This window comes from Aulostomus chinensis, chromosome 1 (genome assembly GCF_037954235.1).
Source record: "Aulostomus chinensis isolate RoL2024-O1b breed Wild chromosome 1, RoL_Achi_v1.0, whole genome shotgun sequence".
Lineage (NCBI taxonomy): Eukaryota > Metazoa > Chordata > Actinopteri > Syngnathiformes > Aulostomidae > Aulostomus > Aulostomus chinensis.
Window position 1 is genome coordinate 21,162,554 of NC_141320.1, and position 25,406 is coordinate 21,187,959.

At 42.6% G+C, this 25,406-nt stretch overlaps 2 non-coding genes across 2 annotated transcripts; both read right to left on the reverse strand.

The window, feature by feature from the left end:
* Nucleotides 1-11,860: 11,860 nt before the first annotated feature.
* Nucleotides 11,861-11,933, reverse strand: trnar-acg (transfer RNA arginine (anticodon ACG)). The gene has a single exon. It is a non-coding gene; the product is annotated as a tRNA-Arg (tRNA).
* Nucleotides 11,934-21,082: 9,149 nt separating this feature from the next.
* trnak-cuu (transfer RNA lysine (anticodon CUU)) lies at nt 21,083-21,155 on the reverse strand. The gene has a single exon. It is a non-coding gene; the product is annotated as a tRNA-Lys (tRNA).
* Between the last annotated feature and the right edge of the window lie 4,251 nt (nt 21,156-25,406).

The window sequence follows — 25,406 nt, forward strand, 5'->3', positions numbered from 1 at the left end:
TCTTCCGACATCACTGTCGCAATATTTTGAGGTTCGTAGCAACTCTTACTACATTACTGTTGCATTATTTAAATGTTTGTAGCAACTCTTACTACATTACTGTAAGCATCACTGAGTTTATTAGCCACTATCACTACATTACTGTTAGCATCATTTTGAGTTCATAAGCAATTCTTAGGACATCACTGTCCCATCAGTTTGAGATCATTAGCAATTCTTCTGACATCACTGTCACATTATTTTGAGGTTCGAAGATACTCTTACTACATGATTGTCAGCAACATTTTGAGGTTATTCGAAAACTTCACTCCATTACGGTTAGCATCATTTTGAGTTCATTAGCAATTCTTACTAAATCACTTACGCATCATTTTGAGATCTTTAGAAATTCTTCTGACATCACTGTCGCATTATTCGAGGTTCGTAGCAACTCTTACTACATGACTGTCAGCATCACTTTGAGGTTGTTCGAAACACGTACTGCATTACTGTAAGCATCACAGAGTTCATTAGCAACTTTAAGTACATCACTGTTAGCGTCATTTTGACTTCATTAGCAATTCTTACGACATCACTGTAGCATTAAATTGAGGTTAGTAGCAACTCTTACGACATGACTGTCAGGATCTCTTTGAAGTTGTTCGAAACTCTTACTACATTACTGTAAGCATCACTGAGTTTATTAGCAACTATCACTACATTACTGTTAGCATCATTTTGAGTTCATTAGCAATTCTTACGACATCACTGTCGCACTATTTTGAGGTTCGTAGCAACTCTTACTACATTACTGTTGCATTATTTAAAGGTTCGTAGCAACTCTTACTACATTACTGTAAGCATCACTGAGTTTATTAGCAACTATCACTACGTTACTGTTAGCATCGTTTTGAGTTCAATAGCAATTCTTACGACATCACTGTCAGCATCATTTTTAATTTACTCGCAACTCAAACCACATGACTGTCAGCATCACTTTGAGGTCATTCGAAACTTTCACTCCATTACTGTTAGCATCATTTTGAGTTCATTAGCAATTCTTACTACATCACTGTCGCATCATTTTGAGATTATTAGCTATTCTTCCGACATCACTGTCGCATTATTTTGAGGTTGTTCGAAACGCTTACTACATGACTGTCAGCATCACTTTGAGGTTGTTCGAAACTCTTACTACATTACTGTAAGCATCATTGAGTTTCTTTGCAACTATCACTACATTACTGTTAGCATCATTTTGAGGTTAGAAGCAACTCTTACTAAATAACTGTTGCATTATTTAAAGGTTCGTAGCAACTCTTACTACATTACAGTCAGCATCACTTTGAGTTTATTAGCAACTATCACTACATTACTGTTAGCATCATTTTGAGTTCATTAGCAATTCTTACTACATCACTGTTGCATCATTTTCACATCATTAGCAATTCTTCTGACATCACTGTCGCATTATTTTGAGTTTCGTAGCAACTATTACTACATTACTGTTGCATTATTTAAAGGTTCGGAGCAACTCTTACTACATTACTGTCAGCATCACTTTGAGTTTATTTGCAACTATCACTACATTACTGTTAGCATCATTTTGAGTTTATTACCAATTCTCACGACATCACTGTAGCATTAAATTGAGGTTAGTAGCAACTCTTACTACATGACTGTCAGGATCACTTTGAAGTTGTTCGAAAAACTGACTACATTACAGTCAGCATCACTTTAAGTTCATTAGAAACTATCACCACATTACTGTTAGCATCATTATGAGGTTAGTAGCAACTCTCACCACATGACTGTCAGCATCACTTTGAGGTTGTTCCAAACACTTACGACATTACCGTAAGCATCACTGAGTTAATTAGCAACTATCACTACATGACTGTTAGCATCATTTTGAGTTCATTAGCAATTCTTCCGACATCACTGTCGCATTATTTTTAGGTTCGTAGCAACTCTTACTACATGATTGTCAGCATCACTTTGAGGTTATTCGAAACGTTCACTCCATTACTGTTAGCATCATTTTGAGTTCATTAGCAATTCTTACTAAATCACTTATGCATCATTTTGAGATCTTTAGAAATTCTTCTGACATCACTGTCGCATTATTTGAGGTTCGTAGCAACTCTTACTACATGACTGTCAGTATCACTTTGAGGTTGTTTGAAACACGTACTGCATTACTGTAAGCATCACTGAGTTGATTAGCAACTTCAAGTACATCACTGTTAGCGTCATTTTGACTTCATTCGCAATTCTTACTACATCACTGTCGCATCATTTTGAGATCATTAGCAATTCTTCCGACATCACTGTCGCATTATTTTTAGGTTCGTAGCAACTCTTACTACATTACTGTTGCATTATTTAAAGGTTCGTAGCAACTCTTACTACATGACTGTCAGCATCACTTTGAGTTCATTAGCAACTATCACTACATTACTGTTAGCATCATTATGAGGTTAGTCGCAACTCTTACCACATGACTGTCAGCATCACTATGAGGTTGTTCGAAACTCTCACTACATTACTGTAAGCATCACTAAGTTTATTAGCAACTATCACTACATTGCTGTTAGCATCATTTTCAGTTCATAAGCAATTCTTCCGACATCACTGTCGCATTATTTTGAGGTTCGTAGCAACTTTTACTACATTACTGTTGCATTATTTAGAGGTTCGTAGCAACACTTACTACATGACTTTCAGCATCACTTTGAGGTTATTCGAAACTTTCACTCCATTACTGTTTGCATCATTTTTGGTTCATTAGCAATTCTTACTACATCACTGTTGCATCATTTTTATATCAGTAGCAATTCTTCTGACATCACTGTCGCATTATTTTGATGTTCGTAGCAACTCTTACTACATGACTGTCAGCATCACTTTGAAGTTGTTCAAAACACTTACTACATCACTGTCGCATCATTTTCAGATCATTAGCAATTCTTCTGACATCACTGTCGCATTATTTTGAGTTTCGTAGCAACTATTACTACATTACTGTTGCATTATTTAAAGGTTCGTAGCAACTCTTACTACATTACTGTCAGCATCACTTTGAGTTTATTACCAATTCTCACGACATCACTGTAGCATTAAATTGAGGTTAGAAGCAACTCTTCCTACATGACTGTCAGGATCACTTTGAAGTTGTTCGAAAAACTGACTACATTACAGTCAGCATCACTTTGAGTTCATTAGCAACTATCACTACATTACTGTTAGCATCATTATGAGGTTAGTAGCAACTCTTACCACATGACTGTCAGCATCACTTTGAGGTTGTTCGAAACTCTTACTACATTACTGTAGGCATCACTGAGTTTATTAGCAACTATCACTACATTACTGTTAGCATCATTTTGAGTTCATTAGCAATTCTTCCGACATCACTGTCGCATCATTTTGAGATCATTCGCAATTCTTCTGACATGACTGTCGCATTAATTTGACGTTCGGAGCAACTCTTACTACATGATTGTCAGCATCACTTTGAGGTTATTCGAAAACTTCACTCCATTACGGTTTTGCATCATTTTGAGTTCATTAGCAATTCTTACTAAATCACTTACGCATCATTTTGAGATCTTTAGAAATTCTTCTGACATCACTGTCGCATTATTTGAGGTTCGTAGCAACTCTTACTACATGACTGTCAGCATCACTTTGAGGTCATTCGAAACTTTCACTACATTACTGTTAGCATCATTTTGAGTTCATTAGCAATTCTTCCGACATCACTGTAGTATTGTTTTGTGGTAAGTAGCAACTCTTACTACACGACTGTTAGCATCACTTTGAGGTTGTTCGAAACACTTAATACATTACTGTCAGCATCACTTTGAGATCATTAGCAACTATCACTACATTACTGTTAGTATCATTTTGAGTTCATTAGCAATTCTTACGACATCACTCTCGCATCATTTTGAGGGTAGTAGCAACTCCTACTACATGACTTTCAGCATCATTTGAAATTGTTCGAAACACTTACTACATTACTGTAAGCCTCACTGAGTTTATTAGCAACTATCACTACATTACTTTTAGCATTATTTTGTGTTCATTAGTAATTTTTACGACATCACTGTCACATCATTTTGAGATCATTAGGAATTCTTCCGACATTACTTTCGCATTATTTGTAGTTCATTAGCAATTCCTACGACATCACTGTAGCATTATTTTGAGAGTAGTAGCAACTCTTACTACATGACTTTCAGCATCATTTGAAATTGTTCGAAACACTTACTACATTACTGGAAGCATCACTGAGTTTATTAGCAACTATCACTACATCACTGTCACATCATTTTGAGATCATTAGCAATTCTTCCGACATCACTGTCGCATTATTTTGAGGTTCGAAGCAACTCTTACTACATCACTTTCAGCATTACTTTGAGGTTATTCGAAACTTTCACTCCATTACTGTTAGCATCATTTTGAGTTCATTAGCAATTCTTCCGAAATCACTGTAGCATTATTTTGTGGTTTGTAGCAACTCTTACTACATTACTGTTAGCATCACTGAGTTTATTAGCAACTATCACTACATTACTGTTAGCATAATTTTGAGTTCATTAGCAATTCTTATGACATCACTTTCGCATCATTTTGAGATCATTAGGAATTCTTCAGACATCACTGTAGCATTATTTTGAGGTTCGTAGCAACTCTTAGTACAAGACTGTCAGCATCACTTTGATGTTATTCGAAACTTTCACTACATTTCTGTTCGCATCATTTTGAGTTCATTAGCAATTCTTACGACATCACTGTCGCATCATTTTGAGATCATTAGTAATTTTTACAACATCATTGTAGCATTATTTTGAGGTTATTAGCAACTCTTCCTCCATTACTGTTAGCATCATTTTGAGTTCATTAGCAATTCTTCCGACATCACTGTAGCATTATTTTGAGGTTTTGAGGTACCTTTGTTTGTAACCGATCTGCTGACCAGCGAGACGCCACCACGCACGGCTGTCGGCTCCGTAAAGGAGGGAGAGAAAGTGGAAAGGACGGAGAAGGGTCGGACCAGGTCTATTTCTAGGTGACCACTCACTATCGTCTGCCACACTGCCCCTCATGGTGGGGAGTGTAGCGCAATCCTGCCACAGTACATTTGTTTCATTCTTTTGCTCTTGCACTTTCATTAAAATGGACTTGACTTGAGAACGTTTATTTTCAAAATATAGAAGAATTCCCAGATTTATAGGTAGCATGAGTATGAAGTTGCACTTGCACCCGGTGGGAAAATGTCCTCTGCATTTGACTCTAACTATGTAGGAGCAGTGGTAGCAGTGTCAGCCTGGGGGCTTGGTCAAGATCAATGACAGGAGTAGCAGACAGGTAATATCCATAGCATGCTTGTTGTTTTAGAGGAGTAAGGGTACACTGTTGGTCTCTCACCTGATGCGCTGTCATCAGCACAAATGATCTGTTCCTAAACATCAAAATCTACCATCCCCCTGATTGTTTTTTACAACTGGAGTACTGGTTAACACTTTAGAAAGCCTTCATTCAGAGCTGTGAAGAACCATGAACCTGATATCCCAGACATCAAAGTGGACCACTAACTGGCCAGATGAAGCTATGCTAGGCTGCTGTATTCTGAAGAGCTAAAGTAGCAGCTTCTGAGAGGGATGCTAACCTGGATGTGTTCATCTCCTACTTTAATATCAGCGGCCCAACTTGGAGCTCTGACAGCCTCCAGCTTGTTGTTCCTGTTTCTGCTTCAGTCAACAGGGAACTCCAACCTGCAGTAGAATCTTCAACAATGGAATAGAAAAGAGAGGAAGAAAAACTAGAATAAACTTACAAAGCTGAGAAATGTTCATGAAGAAGAAAGGCACACGTTATGATTGAGGCCAGAAACTAAAACTCCACACCAAATGTACTTTGACTTGTAGGGTAATGAACTTGAATGTGTTGAAACAGCAGATCAATGAATCCACTACCACACAACAAGATGATGACCCCCTACCACAAGATGGCGTCACAGATCCTGACGCTCTGAGCAGGAAACACCGAGCAAAACATTACAACAAAGCTCCTGTTGTTCCCTCCAGGAAAAACTGTGGCTCTGATGAGAAGAAGGATCCCAGCCTCTTCTGAGGATCCATGGCCGCACCATTGGGTAGCAGGACGATGGGGTCGGCACCAGGAGGAACCCTGGTGTCTCCGATGCAGGGAAGATGGAGCAGTGAAGAGGCCACATTGTGGCGTCCTAAAGAGGACATTTGGTGGAGCCTGAGACAGCAAACATCACGCCCCCTTCATCAGAAGAACCACAGCACCAGAAGAAAGAATCCTGGCAGTGACGACAGGGAGGATCAGGGTGACCTCCTCACCTCCACCTTTGAACCTTCAAATGAACTTTAAAAAGCTTTAGAGTGGAGAAGGATTTTAAACATTTTATTGTTTTTTCCTTTCATTCTCATTTGTGCGATTGTCTGATTTATTAGAAATAAACACTGTCTGCTGGGTTTACATTGACTGTGATTCTCTTTTTGCATGCAAGTTGAAAGTTCTGCCAATAAAAACCACGAGTATTTGAAGACCAAAGGAAGAACCCCCAAAGTCAGGACCCTGAGATCAAAGTGAGCGCTCTGATCTCAGAGGTCTGGGATATTTCCCATCCCATGGCCCTTCAAATAAGAGCCCTGTGTCACTGTCTCAAAGTTTTCAACCGTATTTGTTTGTTAAATTAAAACCAGACGACCACTGTGGTCCTTTTTTACACGGTAAGTAAAGCATAGATGCCCTGGTGGACCTGTTGGCACCCTGGACTTTGAATCCAGTGACCTGAGTCCAAGTCTCAGTTCCAGCAGGTTTCCTGCAGCCTTCAGCAGAGCTGCCATGTTTCTCTGTAGAGAACTAAGTGATGCTCTCAGCAGGTTGAGGGCACCACCAACAAGTGAGGGATGAACCTCTGACTTCCTTCTTGTCAAACAGGAAACTCCTAATACGTCATTTGAGTAAAGTACCTCATATTCCTGACATCCAAGTAGTAGTGAAGTGGAGGAAGAAGGGAGGAGATCTCCAACAGGATCCTTCTTTCCTCTGTCCTCCTTGATCTCATGGATCACCACAGTCAAGGGGAGACCCAAGCTCCCGGATGGATCTGGCACTCAGGAACTGCTGAGTTTTCCAGTGGACTTTGTTCCATCCATGGTTCAGGAACAGGACTCCTCCTGGTTAACCTGGTATCTTTCCACCCAACTGTGGGTTCTTGGAGAATTTTTCATGTCATGTCAAGAAATCAGGCTGGTGGGTTTTTCAATGAGAGAAATTCTGGTAACTTAATTAAGTGGCATGTTTGTTGAAGCAGTAATTAACTGATAAATTAAGGAAGGCCTGGCCAGTCTTTGCTCCCAGGTCATACGATGGAGTTAGAAAGTCCTGAATAAATCTGGAGTTCCATGATTTCCTTGTGGTTCATGATCCTTTTGCCAATGTAGTCTGGAACAAGAGCAAGATGAACCTCCAAATATCAACAGGTTGATTGCAGGTGATGTCAAGTGGTATTTAGAGGAACGTCCTCCTTGTGTTTGGTTCCATGGTGGAATGGTGAGCCCTCTGGACTCTGGGTCCAGTGATCCCAGTTCAAGTCTCAGAAGGACCTTCCTGTCTGGAATGTGTCCCATGTAACAAACTGATCAAGAGATGTTACGTGGTTCAAATGTTCTGGTTCATTTCTTACTGCCATGAACACAGACTGTGTGTTTAATGTTAACAATAAATGTAACAACTAAGGAGCCAGTAGCTCCTGTGGAAAAAATTCTACTTTGTCAGTGAATGAATTCATTTGATATTGAAGTCTGCAACTGTCAGTGTCTGTCAGGATGGCCGAGCGGTCTAAGGCGCTGCGTTCAGGTCGCAGTCTCTCCTGGAGACGTGGGTTCGTATCCCACTTCTGACAAAGGACATTTTCTCCACATTCCTATGCATCCACAGTGGTACATTCCAAACCCAGTTGAAGCTGCTCTCCACTGATGGGAGTGAGTGGTTGAACTGGCAGCAGAGGAGGCAAAGGAGCTTCCCTGTGATGGTCCAACATCGCCTGGTTTCCTCCAACATGGAGCAGCCACCAAAATCTAACTTCAATGTTGGATCAAAGTCTACTGAAGGAATGTGTTTTCTTTCAATTCACATTTTGTCCATTAACTTCATAATCAGAGTCTCCATCTCATCACATGACTAAAGTCTGGGTTCTGTATTGGTGGTAAACATCCTTCCATGCCCCTCACTAGTTTGCACACAGAAAAGCATATTTTACTGGTTTCAGATCTCTTAGCTTGTTCTCTCTCTTAAAGCAGCTGAGGCAGCTTTCATTGTGTGATTCATTTTAAAATATAAAGATGGAACAGAACCATTGGAATCAGATGTCAGGACATTTGAAGGAATGTCAATCTCCTGTTGAAATGTTGCAGTGTGCAGCTGAGGCTCTCTGGCAGTGGCACCAGGAGCCACAATGGCAGAACCTGGACCCTCCTGGAGGAGAACCACAGGTGAGGGCCTTCTTGGCTCCAGATTGATGGAAATCAAGTGTCTGAGGCTGTTAGCAGCCATGAAGTTGATCTGGTTGGCACTGGTATTTGTTCTTGCTGCAGCTCAGGAGTGATTCAGGAGAAGAGTTTCAGAACAGCCAAAGTTGGGGACTGGAATTCTAAAATGTCCCCTGGAACCAAACAAACTTGGAGGGTAAAACCTCCAATCCTAGCCACTCAGATGCAGCAGCAGAAGAAGCTGTCATCCACCCTGACAGTCAGAGCATCAAGTCAAGAAAACATCACCATCTTGTAGTTCCAAACCTCCACCTGTCAGATTCAGCTACTTCTGATTGTGGGACTTTAAACTTGAACACAATGGAATTTGGACAAGGAGTTTTCCTTCCAGTCCAAACATCATCGTCCAGCCTCCAACCAGAGGTCCCTCAGTTATCATGGAGCCACAGGTGGAGTCTGGATTCTTTTCTGGAATGAGACGGCAATGAGAGTCCTGCCAAGTGACATCACTGACATGAATGGATGACTTCAGTCACGTGACTGGATGACTTCAGTCATGTGACTGGATGACTTCAGTCACATGACTGGATGACTTCAGTCACGTGACTGGATGACTTCAGTCACGTGACTGGATGACTTCAGTCACATGACTGGATGACAGTGTAGATGCCAATGTAGAGGTTGGGGAAATAGTCTCTGAGAATCCAGCTTGAACCCACAGCCTCCTTGTTTTCCAAAAACCCAAACAGCGACCATCTGTCTCCCTCCAATCCTGTACTTGGGTAAACAACAAAAACAGAGTAAAAGTCTCTGGCAACATATTTGTTTCCTGTAGGGTTTCTTCATGTATGTGTGGTGTACCTGCTTTCCCAGAGGACTGCCATCTTTGTTCTGTGGGCTGACATGTTTTAGTGTCAGCACAGGTCATAGCGCTGAGACTGAACTCTCATTCTCCTCCAAGTATTATTTCCACCTCACACTCCTGCAGATATTCAAGTGAACATGGAACACAAATTTATGCTCAACTTCTCCTGTGTATTCATCCACAGTCACTAAACAACAACCAAACCAAACAAAAGAGGTTTGCTTGCATGGCGATCAGCTGTAGTTCACCATCTTATCCAGGTCACATGACTCAGGAGTAGCGTGGCCATCTGGCAACCAAAGGGTGGCTGGTTTGATCCTCACTTTCTCCAGTGACCATGTCAAAGTGTCCTTGAGTAAGATACTGAACCCCTAAATACTTCTGATGTGTAGGTTGGCTCCTTGCATGGCAGCCTTCAGCATCAGTGTGTGAGTGTGTGTGAATGAGAGGACATTGTTCAGCTCCTTGAGTGCTGCTGAGGTAGAAAGGCTCTGTACAAACTGAGTCCTTTTACCATTTCTTTCCTGCTTCTAGCGGCGCTGTTGTCACTTCCTGTGACCGTGGAGGAAAGGGGTCCCCCTTCAGAATCAGTTTTATATCATGATGTTACTTCCTCTTCAACATGCCTTTAGCAGACCAACTCAGAGAGTAGCACAGTGAGGTAGTGTGGCTGAGCGGTCTAAGGGGCTGGATTAAGGCTCCAGTCTCTGAGGAGGCGTGGGTTCAAATCCCACCACTGCCATCATGTCCCAGGTCACTGGAGAGGTGTGGCAGGTCTCTAACTGCCTCTCCTCTGTCTTCCACTGATATCTTCAAACCTGTGACCAGAAGAAGAATCCTCCTCTGAGTCCACAGACCTGAGCATTGCTGCTCTGACTACCAGGTTACCTCCTGGTGATCATGGTGAGGTAGTCAGTTGTTCCTGTGTTTTATGACAGAGGCTTCATTGTGAATTCAATAATTTTAATTCTTTACTTGTAGTTTCATGCTGTTTCGATTGAAAAAGGCCAGTTCCTGGAGAAGATCTTCTAGGGGTCCAGGTTAAAGCGGTGCCCCAGCTGGCACCAGGTGCTGACCCAGGTCCTGCATGGGAGATACTGTCAGTTCTGTTCTGCCCTGCTCACAACCACAGGCTGGTGTTGAGGCCTGCAGCAACCAGGGCCCCAGTCACCAAGAGTATAAAGGCTGGTCATTGTGGCAGTGGGAGGAGTCAAAATGAAGACAGACCAATGTGAGCAGGACGTTCCTGGAGAAGTCAGAAGAACTTGACCATGTTTCCTACAGTACCCAGGAGGCCTGGTAGTTGTTGAAGGAAGCTCCAAAAGCAAAGAGCAGACAGCAGGACATCAAAAGAAAAGATCCAGACACTAAAACTACAAGTAGAAACAAGAAGAAATACTAAAAGCTTTGGAAAGATACTACAAGGTTGGATATACATTATTATATACACTACTATTCTCACTGACTCCTAAAGAGGGACAGGAAGCATTAGAATGTGGATCAGATCAGCTGATTTCAGTGTTGAGTCCATCCCTCCATCCACTTTCTGTTCTTGTCCTTTAAGGGTCACGGGGGGGGGGGGGGGGGCGATCCCAGGTGACATTGTTCAAGAGGCAGGGTTCACCCTGGACAGGTCAGAATTCCTGATGATGTCATCAGGGCTTTGACAGTAGCTAGAATTCTGTCTTTGATCTCAGGAGGACATGAAAGAAACACAACTGAGGAAAGTAGAGGAGAACATTCAGCTTCATTAGAAACACTTGAACTGTTGAACAGTAGAATTTGTTAGATACAGTTTACAACACTGAGTGACAGGATTGAAGAGGGAAGAGTTTTCTACTTTAAAATTAATTTGTAACTTTAAACTGTGGATGAACATTTTTAGTCGTTCATATTCTAACATACAGAGGAAGTCATGTCATTCCCTTTTTAAAAAAAGAAAAAACATGTGAAGCTCCTCCCCCCAGCTCCAGATGGACAGACAGACATGAGAGAGGCCAGGAAGCAAAGAAGTGTTGTGCTCCTCTCCAGTGCTCTTGTGTTGTTGTGTTCTTCTCAGCTCCATCATGAAGACCTGCTGGCACTGGGCGCTGGTGGAAGTTTGCAGCTCTCACTGGAAAGTCCTGAGGCTCCTCCCACTCTGAAGCAGGCAGTTGCTCCCAGCCAGCCCACACTTTCACTCTCTGGTGTAGGAGTGAAGAACAAAATCAGAATCAAGAACCATCTCTCTTTCATTGGGGCTCCTTTCTCCTTGTTCTGATCCAGAAATTCAACAGCTTCTATCATTGATTGACAGGAAATGTTGATGACACACTGGGATTTTTGTTCTCCTGCTGTCACTGTCAAGTGCAGCTTAACATGAGAGGTAGCAGGATCATTCATGTGTTCATGTTTCCAGCAGACAAGGAGGAAACCTGGGAGGACTTCAGTGATTTTGATCAGTGGTTCTCACTTCATCTTCTCAGTATAAAGTTCAAAGCGAGCTGGCCAGGAGTTGAACCTAGAATCTTCTGATCCGTAGTCAGACACGTTATCCATTGCGCCACCAGCCCTGTGAAGAAGCTGCTATGTTCATGTGTGCTTGCTGTTACAGAAAATCCCAACAACATGGTGTCATTTTCAGGGGACACAATGGTGCAGTGGTCAGCACTGTGGCCTCCCAGCAAGAAGGTTCAGCTCTCCTCCTATTTGGTTGCTAGGAACCTGAATCAGTCCTCAGTGGAGCGGTGCTGCTGAGGCTGAGTGAGGCTGAGTGAGGGACTGAGCAGGAGCCAGCAGGTCCAAGCAGGTTCAGGCAAACTCCCCTCAGTCCACCAACATCAAAGCAGAGGAACTGAGTTCATCTAACAAAATGATTCATATCATCTCCTCTTGGAATGTTCTGGAACTACAAGTACACTGAAAATGGCCGACTTATGACAACAGAAGGAACTTTGAAGTAGATTTGATTTATTTAAGTCAGTGACAGTCATTTTTTCAAGAATTCAGTTCAGGTAACTTCATTGTTTTACTAAGATGAGCTTTAATGTTATACCATTGAAACAAGACCTTCATGTATTTATGATGACATCACCAATAGGAGCCTTCAGTCTGTCAGGGGGTAGAGTTCAGTCACCACCAATGACATCAGAGTCAGAGTTAGAGATCAAAGACAGACATTAAAGTCTCACATTAAAGTCTCTCTTATTAAAAAATTAAAGTGTTATATCTTTGAAAATATACTGCAATACATGAAATATTATATTTACATGAATGGTAACCTCGTTCTTATATTCTTTAATATACTGCAATAGTAATGGACCCTCTATGACACTGTAGTGATGAATCTATCAAGGAGTACAAATGATTATAATCAGAGAATTTTGAAGTAAATTTTGAGATCAGTTTGATCCTCTCTCTCCCTCCCCCCTCTCTCTCCCTGTCTCCCCCCCTCTCTCCCTCTCTCTCTCTCTGTCTCCCCCTCTCTCCCCCTCTCTCTGTCTACCCCCCCTCTCCCTCTCTCTCTCTGTCTCCCCCCCCTCCCTCTATCTCTCTCTCCCCCCTCTCTCTGTCTCTCTGTCTCTCTCTCTCTCTCTCAGGAGCTTTTAAATGAAAATTTTAATAAAACAGAACAGGAGACTGAAGAGTGATCACTCAAACCCACAGGCTGAATGGGACATCTCTTAAAAATATTGAACCACTGAGTAAAACCATAGAAGCGCTCCTGTCTAGTCGGTGCTAACAAGTTAGCTGTTGAGTGAGTCCAGCTGTGCTGTCTAGGAATCCTGGTCAAAAGCCTCCACTCATCAAACAGCTGGTGTGTTGGTGGATCTGTGGATCCTGCTGGAAGAAGCAGGGTGGAGCACTGAATGGTTCCTGTCTCAAAGAGCTTCTCTGTGCAGCTCCCATCAGCTCCTAAAAACAGGAAACCAGCAGATTCACTGTTGAACGGTGGCATTAAAATGTTTCAAAAGCCGTCCTGTCCACCATTTGTTGGTGCAAAGACATTTAAAAACACCAGTTGAACATTTTCCAAAGTTGCTCTCACCTTCTTTCAAACACCTGGAATGATTTCCTCCAAACCAAAAGAAACTGGTAAAAAAAACAACAAAAACTCCTGGAGAATCAAACTCCACCCTCTGCTCCAACTGGACTTGGGACTTCAAATGACCCCCATTAAAAGCCTGCCTGCATCCCCATTCACTGACTGTTGTGCTGTGGGTCTCCTGGACAAACATGGCAGGATCCTCTTGATCTCCAGGAGTTTCAGAGGAGCAGCTCTTTTAAAATGGGTTCTGGCTCCATTCAGGTTTAGAGAGCTGAGACTAAAATCACACATGAATGAAAGAGGGAACCCTAGAAAACAAGTCAGCGTGAAAGAGGAGCAGATTTTAAAACTCCTCATCATTTCCACCTCCAGGAGTGAAGCCTCCCGTGACCCAAGAGGCTCCAGCTGGCAGAGCTCTCACTGGTTTCTCCACCACCTCGCTAACCTGAGCTGGAGCATCTGAGAACCAAACAGTGACCCCCTTCACTCCAGAGCCGACTCCACAAACTCTGAGCCCCCACTTTACCCACAGCCAGCAGGCCTCCTCAACACTGCATGACACACGACGACTAAATTTAACACTTCTCATCAAGAGATCTGTCACAGGTGTCTACTGTGGAGGGTCAGTCTGTCCGTCCACATTCAGATCATTAACACAGCGACTCCTAAGCACCAGTAGAGCCTGTTCATCGTCCCTGGGTGGGCTCGAACCACCAGCCTCTTGGTTAACAGCCGAGCGCGCTGACCGATTGCGCCACAGAGACTCTGAGGCACCTGCTTTCCTGAAGAGTTTTCAGGCTAAATTCAGTGTGTGAGGTCCACACTGCACATTTGAGGGACCATGAAGGACAGAGGAGAGTCTGACTGTCATGGTGAAAGCCTTCAGCACTAGAACTGAAACAGCCCCACCATCTTAACCCCCCCAGACCAAACAGGCTTCATCAGAAACAGACCCCCCTCCTAGAACATCCAGAGATCATCAGTCTGATTCCTAGAACATGGCAAACAATCAAGAACTTGTTATTGTTTGATCAGAAGGTGAAACAATGTTTCTATGTTTGTCTGTTCTGGTCTGAATGAAAGAGGAGGTTTTCTTGGTCATGTGACGTGGATGAGAGTTCAACTAGAACTTCCTGATTCAACAGGATTTGAGTTTGTTGGGATTTTGTCAAAGACACCAACCAAACCTCTGAGTGGTGCAGATGTCTGCTGCCTCCTCAGAGCAGACTGGAGCTCAGCCTCACTCACCTGTGGGAGCCCCAGCAGAGCCACCGTGTGATGGAGCTTCAGTTTAGGATCCAAGGTCCTGGATTGAGTTGGTGTTTTGTGTGTTTTTAGGCCTCCTGGCACCGATGAATGAATGAACCATTGTTCCAGAGGGAGCTGGTGTCAGGTCAGTCCCTGTTTCTACAAGACCTCCTGCTGCAGAGCCAAACTGGGAAACATTTGAAACTCAAAATCCTGTTCTTGTCACAATCCTGGTCTCCTAAATCAAGCACTGTTCAGTCAATGGTAGAGCAGAGAGGTGCAGAGGAAGCGTGCTGGGACCAGAACCAGAGGTTGATGGATCAAAACCATCCTCTGCTCGAAGAAGAAAAATAAAATGAACCTGCATCTATAGAAATGTGTGTCTGTTAAAAAGAGGTTCGTAAGGATTTTGTCTTCCTCCAGAAACACAAACCATTGCGAGAGTTAACAACAGTCCACTTTCTGACTGAAGCAAAAGTAGACTTCAAAAGGTTTTTCTGATTCAACATAGCAGCTAAATTTCCATTTCTATACTGATTATTTGTTAAGGTTCGTGGGGGGTGGAGCCTATCACAGCTGACATTGGTCGAGGGGCGGGGTTCACCCTGGACAGGTGATCAGTCCATCACAGGACCAACACATAGAGACAGACAACCATTCACACTCACAGTCACACCTACAGTCAATTTAGAGTATCAATCAGCCTCGTCCTCTCTTGATGTCTTTGGACTGTGGGAGGAAGCTGGAGTACCAGAGAGAACCCACACAGGAACAGGGAGAACATGGAGACTCACACAGAAAGATCCTGTGCTCCAGCTGGGACTAGAACCTGGAACCTTCTTGCTGTGAGGAGACAGTGCTGACCACTGCACCACCGTGCTGGATTTTCTGTAACATCAAGTACATCTGAACTGGCACTTGACAGTGACAGCAGGAGAACAAAAATCCCAGTGTGTCATCAACATTTCCTGTCAATCAATGATAGAAGCTGTTGAATTTCTGGATCAGAACAAGGAGAAAGGAGCCCCAATGAAAGAGTGATGGTTCTTGATTCTGATTTTGTTCTTCACTCCTACACCAGAGAGTGAAAGTGTGGGCTGGCTGGGAGCAACTGCCTGCTTCAGAGTGGGAGGAGCCTCAGGACTTTCCAGTGAGAGCTGCAAACTTCCACCAGCACCCAGTGCCAGCAGGTCTTCATGATGGAGCTGAGAAGAGCACAACAACACCAGATCACTGGAGAATTACTGTGTTCTCTTTTTGTGTCCCAGTGTTAATTTGAGGATCTAAACCTGATATTTAGAAAATCAGACAGCACAAAAAAAGAAAATGCCACCACATCATTGAAATTTTCTGTTATACAAATGAACGTGTTGACTCTTTTTGTATAAGCCCTGCCACTGAGGTCACCAACATTCACCAACATCAACATCATCAACATCACCAACACCAACAACGCTGCAGCCTTGCTCAGACACCTGCAGAGCTCAGCAGCACTCCATCCATGCCATCAGCAACACAGAGAGCATCCACACCAGCGTCCTCCTCAGCAGCCCTGCCTCAACACCAACCAGAACAGCCACAGCCACAACCCCCTCAGGACCTGGTTCAAGACGAAAGAGGGTCAGGACTGCCCTAGCAGTCAGGACAGCAGGACGGACGGATGGTGCTTCAACTGCAGGAACATCTCTGGAAAGAACACACAGAAGTGACACACAAGCATCTGAACACACACACACACACACACACACACAGGCACATACACACACACACACACATACACACACACACACACACACACACATACACATGCATGTTCTTCCACACAGAGACTTTTCCTCTGTTTTTGTTTTTTACTGGTTTTGAACCAGTAACTGGTTTCTGTTGGTTTGGTTTGCTTGACTGGTTGTTGTTTGTTGACCTTGCAAATCCATATTTTGGGTTCTGGCTTGTTCTGCTTTTCATTTTGTGTTTGTATTAAAGTTCTGTTGATGAAAAAGAGACTTTTTTACCTTTTATTGAAGTAAATATATGAGGGTCTAAACTGACCCATAACACCATGGATGTTCCAATAGTTAATGATATTAAAATGAATACTAAATCAAACCAGTCCATGTCAGAGATGTGTTCTAACACCCTCAGTAACGGTCAGGAAACACAACAACCTTTGGTTTATTTCTAGGATTTTCTTGAGGTTCTTTTTGCCTTTTTTTAACTGAAATTGAAGATTTAGTGACTAAAAAAAGGTCCAGAGGCCCACAACTAAATGTTCAAACCAATATTTCCATGGATAAGGAAGCCTAACAAGGTCACCAAGAGATAGAAACAACTTGGAGGATAGAAAACTGTTTTAGTTTATTTGACAGCTGATTGAAGACGTGGGTCAAAACTGACCGTTACCATAGAGATGGGAACAGAAAGCTGACACAAGAGGAAGGTTCCAGCTCTGAAAAAGGAGTTTGATCAAAATCTTGAACTGCCAGTAGAAATATCCTTTTGTATGTTGACCTTTGTTGACAGAAGTCACTTTAGCTTGGCAGTGACAAGAATGGCTGCTAGCTTGACAAAGAGCTGCACAAACCAGGTTCAAGCTGGACTTTGGACCCTGGTATCTGCAACGACTGCATCAACTCCTAATCTAGCAGCTCTGCTGGGTCCAACTATTTTACAGAACATTTGACAGACCTGTGGAGCACTGAGGACACACATGAGTTGATCACATGATCCACTGAAGCACCATTTTACCTGCCACTGAGGTCACCAACATGAGCTGGAGTTGGGAATCTTGAACTGAACCTGGTATCACAGCGACCCCTGCTGCTGCAAAATGGAACAGCAACACTGAACCAAGTACAGGATTGGAGGGAGACTGATGGTCGCTGTTTGGGTTTTTGAAGAACAAGGAGGGTGTGGCTTCAAGCTGGATTCTCAGAGACTATTTCCTCTGCTACTCTTACATCCACGTCTGTCAACGTGCAGACATCTTTCTCGTTTCTGCGTACTTCAGGTGACAGCAGAGCTGCTGAGATGGCTGGTTGCTGCTGGAGGAAACGGTCCAGCATCTCCAGTGAGCTATTCCAACGTGTCACCACGTCAATCACCATCTTGTGCTCAGGAAGCTCCAGCACCCTTTGCTTCTCACTGAGGATGCGGCTCGCCGTAGAGCTACGATGAAAAAATGCAGCGATGCGTCTGACTCTGCCGAGCAAGCGTGCAGCTGTAGGGACTTAAATTAAGAAGGTGTGCAAAGCAACCAATGTGCAACAAGCCCGTCATCTCCGCAGCACGGACAATATTTGCTGCTGAGTTTTCTCGCTGTGTGGCTGGTTTCCACGGCTCTGGTTTGAAGAACATGGCATGCGAGGATCCAGTCGCTAATGTAGTGAGCTGTAATGGTCAGATATGAATGATGATGTCATCAGGGCTTTGACAGTAGCTAGAATTCTGTCTTTGATCTCAGGAGGACATGAAAGAAACACAATTGAGGAAAGTAGAAGAGAGCTTGGCAGCATGGTGGTGCAGTGGTGAGCACTGTGGCCTCACAGCAAGAAGGTTCTGGGTTTGAGTCCAGGCTCGGGTGGGGAATCTTTCTGTGTAGAGCCTGTATGTTCTCCCCATGAATGCGTGGGTTCTCTCTGGTACTCCGGTTCCTTCCCACCGTCCAAAGACGTGTAATTTGGGACGAGGCTGATTGGACACTCTAAATTGACCGTAGGTATGAATGGTTGTTTGTCTCTGTATGTTGACCCTGTGATGGACTGGTGACCTGTCCAGGGTGAACCCTGCCTCTGGCCTGTAGATGCTGGGATAGGCTCCACCCCCCTCGACCATCAATGTAGGTCTTTTGTTAATTGCATGCCACATGAAATTATTGTTGGTCAGTTTTCTAGCAACAGTCTCACAGTGGCAAGACAAGAACAATTCTACTTTTGATGATGACAGTTTGTTCAACACTAAACTTCATCCAGTACCATGTTGTCAAACACTGGAACCTCCACAGCACCTGAACAGGGACTTGAACCCTGGACCCTCACATTAAAAGTCTGATGCTCTACCGTCTGAGCTCCTCAGGCTCTTTCTACAGCATTGAGACAGGAACAGAAACACCTGTGAAGGTCAAACTGATGCTTTCTTGACTTGTTCAGTCCTCCATGTTTAAGTCCACCAGGCTTTTGATTGGCTCTGATTCTCTGTGGCAAAATCCAACAAGAGGCTCCAAAAATGTCCTGAATGTCACAAGAATGCACAGGACAAGATGTTAGTTTCCTTCATGTCTGCAGTTCCTCCACTGGAAAGTAAAGTCAATGCTGCTCCTCTGCTGAAACCTGGGATCGGACCAGGGACCTTTAGATCTTCAGTCTAACGCTCTCCCAACTGAGCTGGTACAGTTCTGAGTGAGGGCCCTGCTTCTCTCATTTATAATCTCTTCCACTCTCACTAGAACTTAGAGAGGATTGGAGCTTCTGAAGTCCTGACACATTGAACAGTTCTTCAGGACCATTTTTGATGAAGGTCTGGATCACACCAGCCTTTTTTGTTTGTCTTCTTCCAGTTGCCTCAACATTGTGTGAGCCAATAATTCCACATCTGTACCAGACACACCTCTGGTTGGTGGGTTTATGGATCTTTCTGTTCTAACAGTGTCTTTTATCTTGCTTTTATCTTTTCTATCTTTTCTTTGTATCTGCATTCTGTGGTGCACAGTGGCTCTGGAAGAGCGCTCTAACTATTGTCAGTGTACCCCCCCCCCCCCCGTACAACGAAAATAAAAGATTCTGATTCCGATTCTGACACACACACACACACACACACACACACACACACACACACACACACGTGTATCAACATGATGTTCCGAATGTTTCACTGTCTGTGGTTGTCCAGCTCTCCTTGCCTCTTCACTGTCATTGTCAGAACTCTGAGCAGTCTTCCTCTCCAGGTGATGTCTCTGAGTGATGATGATTGCTGTCTGTTCAACCAGCTTCATTTGTTGATATCTGAGAAGGACTGAAGACAGCAAAGTGTGCTGATTGGCCAACAACCCCTCACAGGTCAAAGGTCACTGCTCTGAGGCGGACCAGTTTACTGTAACAGTGGTGGCACCACCCACTGCTGGCGCTCTCTTCAGTGCTTCTTGTTTCTGCCCTTTGTGTGTGAGCTCCTAGAGCAGCTGGTCCGGCTCCTCCCCCTTTTCTTTTCTATTCCACAAATTTATTTTTTGATTTTCTGTTTTTGTAATTCATCATCGATCTCGGCTCACGGTCGCTACACTCTTGACCTCCTGTGAGCCTTGAAGAGAGAGAAGCCACCTTTGTGTCGGAGAAGAGCAGCTTAGTCCAGGCAGCCAGCAGCCTGAGACCAGAGGGTAGCCCATCAACGCGCTTCCCTTCTTCATCGAGCGAATCTCAGCGGGAGCCACGGTCGACGAGGTGGAGGCTTTGGAGGCCGTCCTCCCACCAGTTAGTTGGAGAGGCGTCGTACATCGATGGGAGAATCCAGCTGAGAACGTCAGCCGGTTACGTTGGTTTTCACCGATTCAGGCCTGGACTCCTGTCTCGCTGCCAAACTCCGCCTGACTCCGTAGAGCTGGTCAGCCTCCACTCAGTCCTCTTCATTTGGTTGGAGGTCACCATCGTTCATCCTACACACCTTTCCACCTGCCTCTTTGCCGTCTACTTGAAGCTCAGATAAATCCAGGCTAATTCATACCTGCTACTCAATATGGGCCTTAATTACTCTGCTGGAATTATCACTCTGTCTTAAGGGTTTTCTTAATTGTATTAAATCCTCTTTAATTTCCAAGAAGTCTTCCAACTCATTCATTCATGCAAGCCACTGATCCACAAGACCTCATTGATGAGCTTCAACCTGAGACTGATTGTTTCTCGTTGGACGAGACACCCATTCAATGAGACTCATTGTCAGTCCATTGAAATCTACTGGTGTTCCTGGTGAGTTGATTTAACAACATGAGCTGACAGAATCTACGTTCAGGTAGGAACCACCACATCCAGGGGTCTGGACCTTTGAGCAGGCAGAGCCATCAAAGTAGCAGACTAAGCTAGCAGACATTAGCATTGAGAAGAAACTGATACCTGAGCCTACTTTTGGGTCTGGTCAAGTGATGACACAATAATCTGACATCATTGTCAGACTGACGCCTGCTCAACACTGACCAAACGCCGCCCTCTTGCATTGTGGGAAATTTCTGCTTGGCTCGCGTCCATCAAAACACACAAAGAAATTTCTCCAGAATCAGTATTGACAGTGGATACAATTGATTCCACACTGGTTTTTCATTCTGAGTCGGGTGCAGGTGTGGAACTTCAGACACAGTCTGTGTTTGTGTTGTTCATTCAGTGATTTTTCTTTCAATTCACAATCACAGCTGCAGAAAGTGAGAGGACAAGCAGGGATGTTCAAGATGAACGCCCAACGTGGGGCTTGAACCCACGACCCTGAGATTAAGAGTCTCATGCTCTACCGACTGAGCTAGTCAGGCTACATCAGAGTAGCTTCAATAGCCTGAAGTGATCACAGTGAGAGACGCTACAAGCTCTCCATCAGACTCACAGTCACATGAGCCATCACATGATTGATGAATGACCACAAACACCTTCATCTTTGACAAAGAAGTAAAATAAAAGGTGAACCACAGATGACACACCAGTGGTAAAAACACTAAAGTGCTGTCAAGGAGAAACAGGATACGAGAAAACACACACACAAGTTACAGAGAGAGAACTCTCCCAGAGGGAACCACTCAAAGGAGAACCTAGAGATCATCAGGCTGGATGACCTCATCAACATGAGAAAGGTGGATCAGTAGACTTTGATCCAACATTTGAAGATCAGTTTTGGTGGCTCCTCCATGTTGGAGGAAACCAGGCAATGTTGGACCCTCACAGGGAAGCTCCTTTGCCTCCTCTGCTGCAAGTTCAACCACTCACTCCCATCAGTGGAGAGCAGCTTCAACTGGTTTCCATTGTGGAAGCACAGGAATGTGGAGAAAACGTCCTTTGTCAGAAGTGGGATTCGAACCCACACCTCCAGGAGAGACTGCGACCTGAACGCAGCGCCTTAGACCGCTCAGCCATCCTGGTGCAGACTTCAATATCAAATGAATTAATTCATTGACAAAGTAGAATTTTTTAAATTGTTAACATTAAACACACAGTGTGAGTTCATGACAGTAAGAAATGATTTTCATTTTTCTAAAGGACAAGAAATGAACCAGAACATTAGAACCACATTGATCAGTTTGTTACATGGGACACCTTCCAGACAGTGATGTAGTAAGAATTGCTAATGAACTCAAAATGATGCGAACAGAAATGGAGTGAAAGTTTCAAATAACCTCAAAGTGATGCTGACAGTCATGTAGTAAGAGTTGCTACGAACCTCAAAATAATGCAACAGTGATGTCGGAAGAATTGCTAATGATCTCAAAATGATGCGACAGTGATGTCATAAGAATTGCTAATGAACTCAAAATGATGCTAACAGTAATGTAGTGATAGCTGCTAATAAACTCAAAGTGATGCTGACAGTAAAGTAGGAAGTGTTTCGAACAACCTCAAAGTAATGCTGAATATCATGTAGTAAGAGTTGCTACTAACCTCAATTTAATGGTACAGTGATGTCTATGAATTGCTAATAAACTCAAAATGATGCTCACAGTAATGTAGTGATAGTTGCGAATAAACTCAAAATGATGCTAAAAGTAATGGAGTGATAGTTGCTAATCAACTCAGTGATGCTTACAGTAATGTAGTAAGTGTTTCGAACAAACTCAAAGTGATGCTGACAGTCATGTAGTAAGAGTTGCTAATGAACTCAATTTAATGCTACAGTGATGTCCTAAGAATTGCTAATAAACTCCAAATGATGCTGACAGTAATGTTGTGATAGTTGCTAATAAACTAAAAGTGATGCTGACAGTAATGGAGTAAGAGTTGCTACGAACCTCAAAATAATGTGACAGTGATGTCAGAAGAATTGCTAATGATCTCAAAATGATGCAACAGTAATGTAGTAAGAGTTGCTAAGAACCTCAAAATAATGCGACAGTAATGTAGTAAAAGTTGCTACGAACCTCAAAATATTGCGACAGTGATGTCGGAAGAATTGCTAATGAACTCAAAATGATGCTAACAGTAATGTAGTGATAATTGCGAATCAACTCAGTGGTGCTTACAGTAATGTAGTAAAAGTTTCGAAGAACCTCAAAATGATGCTGACAGTAATGTAGTAAGAGTTGCTTCTAACCTCAAAATGATGCTAACAGTAATGTAGTGATTGTTGCGAATAAACTCAGTGATGCTTACAGTAATGTAGTAAGTGTTTCGAACAACCTCAAAGTGATTCTGACAGTCATGTAGTAGGAGTTGCTACGAACCTTAAAAAATGCAACAGTAAAGTAGTAAGAGTTGCTTCGAACCTCAAAATAATGCGACAGTGATGTCAGAAGAATTGCTGATGATCTAAAAATGATGCGACATGGATGTAGTAAGAATTGCTAATGAACTCAAATGATGCTAACAGTAATGGAGTGAAAGTTTCGAATAACCTCAAAGTGATGCTTACAGTCATGTGGTTTGAGTTGCGAGTAAATTAAAAATGATGCTGACAGTGATGTCGCAAGAATTGCTATTGAACTCAAAACAATGCGAAAAGTAACATAGTGTTAGTTGCTAATGAACTCAAAGTGATGCTGACAGTAATGTAGTAAGAGTTTTGAACAACTTCAAAGTGATCCTGAATGTCATGTAGTAAGAGTTGCTCCTAACCTCAATTTAATGCTACAGTGATGTCTTGAGAATTGCTAATAAACTCAAAATGATGCGAACAGTAATGTAGTGATATTTGCTAATGAACTCAAAGTGATGCTGACAGTAATGTAGTAAGAGTTACTATGAACCTTCAAATAATGCAACAGTAATGTAGTAAGAGTTTCTATGAACCTCAAAATAATGCAACAGTGATGTCAGAAGAATTGGTAATGATCTCAAAATGATGCGACAGTGATGTAGTAAAGATTGCTAATGAACTCAAAATGATGCTAAAAGTAATGGAGTGAAAGTTTCGTATAACTTCAAAGTGATGCTGACAGTCATGTAGTAAGAGTTGCTACGAACCTCCAAATAATGCGACTGTGATGTCAGAAGAATTGCTAATGATCTCAAAATGATGCGAAAGTGATGTAGTAAGAATTGCTAATGAACTCAAAATGATGCTAAGAGTAATGGAGTGACAGTTTTGAATAACCTCAAAGTGATGCTGACAGTCATGTGGTAAGAATTGCTATTGAACTCAAAACGATACGAAAAGTAACGTAGTGATAGTTGCTAATGAACTCAAAGTGATGCTAACAGTAAAGTAGTAAGTGTTTCAAAAAACCTCAACTCAAAATGATGCTAAAAGTAATGGAGTGAAAGTTTCGTATAACCTCAAAGTGATGCTGACAGTAATGTAGTAAGAGTTGCTACGAACCTTTAAATAATGCAACAGTAATGTAGTAAGAATTGCTACGAACATCAAAATAATGCGACAGTGATGTCTGAAGAATTTCTAATGATCTCAAAATGTTGCGACAGTGATGTAGTAAGAATTGCTCATGAACATAAAATGATGCTAACAGTAATGGAGTGAAAGTTTCGAATAACCTCAAAGTGATGCTGACAGTCATGTAGTAATGGCTGCTACGAACCTTAAAATAATGCATCAGTAAAGTAGTAGGAGTTGCTTCGAACCTCAAAAAAATGCGACAGTGTCGCAGAAGAATTGGTAATGATCTCAAACTGATGGGACAGTGATGTCATAAGAATTGCTAATGAACTCAAAATGATGCTAACAGTAATGTAGTGATAGTTGCTAATAAACTCCGTGATGCTTACAGTAATGTAGTAAGGGTTGCTACAGTGATGTCTTAAGAATTGCTAATAAACTCAAAAAGATGCTAACAGTAATGTAGTGATATTTGCTTATAAACTCAAAGTGATGCTGACAGTAATGTAGTAAGAGTTGCTACGAACCTTTAAATAATGCACTAGTAATGTAGTAAGAGTTGCTACGAACCTCAAACTAATGTGAAAGTGATGTCGGAAGAATTTCTAATGAACTCAAAATGATGCTAACAGGAATGTAGTGATAGTTGCTAATCAACTCAGTGATGCTGAAAGTAATTTAGTAAATGTTTCGAATAACCTCAAAGTGATGCTGACAGTCATGTAGGAAGAGTTTCTACGAACCTCAAAATAATGCCACAGTGATGTCAGAAGAATTGCTATAGATCTCAAGATGATGCGACAGTGATTTAGTAAGAATTGCTAATGAACTCAAAATGATGCTAACATTAATGGAGTGAACGTTTCGAATAACCTCAAACTGATGCTGACAGTCATGTAGTAAGTGTTGCAACGAACCTCAAAATAAAGCGACAGTAATGTTGTAAAAGTTGCCACGAACCTCAGAATATTGTGACAGTGATGTCGGAAGAATTGCTCATGATCTCAAAATGATGCGACAGGGATGTAGTAAGAATTGCTAATGAACTCAAAATGATGCTTACAGTAATGGAGTGAAAGTTTCGAATAACCTAAAAATGATGCTGACAGTCATGTATTAAGTGTTGCTACGAACCTCAAAATAATGCGACAGTAATGTAGTAAGAGTTGCCACGAACCTAAAAAGATTGCGACAGTGATGTCGGAAGAATTGCTAATGAACTCAAAATTATGCTAACAGTAATGTA